A 1,790-nucleotide genomic window follows, 5' to 3' on the forward strand; every position below is an offset into this window, starting at 1 on the left:
TCAAACTGCAGAAAACCAAACAGAAGAAGGGGAAAACATGCAGAAAGCTGGCGGGGTGGGGGGGGGCACCTTGTCTAGAGAGGAACAAGAATAAACGTGACAGCAAGCTCCTCATCACAGCTCACGCAAGCAAAAAGTATAGAATGAAATAGTCAGATTGCTGAAAGAAACAAAAAACCACCCACCTAGAACGACGTTCCTGTGACGTTATCCTTTAAAAGTGAAAGAGAAATAAAGACTTTGTCAGACAAACACTGAGTGAATTCATCAGCAGCAGACCTGTCCTGCAAGGAATGTGAAACATGGGTGAACCCTGGGAAGCAACACTGATACCCTGGTCTTTGGATGACGCTCCTCTGTTAAGCGTCCCTGGTTTGGGCACATGTGGGCCGTGGTGCCATGGGGGGGTCCACCACCACTTCCAATACCTACCTCTCCATCCTCTCCCCAGACACTTAGGAAACATTGCAGTGCGCCTGTGGAATATCAGATATGCTCGGAAGGCAGGAGATGTTTTTTCACTTTCTTTCTTTCTTTCGCTAAAAAACGAAATGATGAGCTCTGTCATGAATCGATCATAGTGAACTTCTGCTAATCCTCTTCTAGGGTTTTATGAATCATCTCTTTAATAATTCATCCTGGAGCCTTGCCCAACATTAATTTAAGGTTCACTAATCTGGAACAGCTGAATACATTCTTTTTTTGTCTCTCTTTTTAAAATGTGAATCTACATTTGCATTTCCCTACCTTCCACTTCCCCTTTGTCCTTAAAATCTCTTCATATAGCCCTGTCCTCATTTGCACCCTAGAATATTGTTCGCTGGGGCTTGCTTTTCACGTAGCACAAAATTTGAACTCATTTTTAGCCGGACTCATTATCTTACACTATTTCATCCCACCCTTATCTTTATTCTTCAATACTAGTGCTCGCTCTATCCCGTGTAGTGTCGGGGTCAGTCTCTCTCACAGAAAAGACAAAGCAAAATATTAATTAAAGAGTACTACTCTGCTATGTCAGCCATCGGCTTTGTACCAGACTTACGACACACTGCTCTATTCCTGAGCCCGTTCTTACGATGATCTTGTTCTTGCCCTAAATGCAACTAAGATCTTTTCATCATTGTTTTGTTTCATCATAAGTTGCAACACATCTTGGACCCGACTCTTTCCAAATCTGATCTTCGAGTCTTTGCTTTCCCCAATGTTGTCACCTTATATATTTTTTTAACGTTTAATCTCCCATATTTCCATTGCTCCAAAATGGATGTCATCTGAGAGTCTAGTACACTTTCTAGTACATCCACATCAAAGCTCTTCTTTCTCCCTACATCTGTTTCACTCTCTACAAATGCATATGAATAAAATGTATTTCCACTCTAGATCCCTACTGAAATAAATCACTAGCAGAGGCTAAACACCTCTCTGGTTAATCAAATGCCTATTATTGAGGTATTGAAATAAAGAAACTCAGTTTCCTGATTCTTGAAGAAAAAAAATATATTTGCTAATTTCTATTGTTATCCACTTACTTCAAAAAACCCAGTGAAATAAGTCAGAGAAAAAAGCAAATACTATATTACATCCCTTATACATGGAATCTTCTAAAAGCTGAACTCATAGAAACAGAGAGCAAAATGATGGTTACCAGGGCTGTGGGGTGGGAGAAATAGGGGGATATTGGTCAAAAGTTCAAACTTCCAGTTATAAGATGAATACGTTCTGGGGAGCTAATGTCCAGTACGGTGATTATGGTTAATAATATTATGTCATATCCTTGAAAGTTGCTATGA

Source organism: Vulpes lagopus, chromosome 11 (genome assembly GCF_018345385.1).
Source record: "Vulpes lagopus strain Blue_001 chromosome 11, ASM1834538v1, whole genome shotgun sequence".
Lineage (NCBI taxonomy): Eukaryota > Metazoa > Chordata > Mammalia > Carnivora > Canidae > Vulpes > Vulpes lagopus.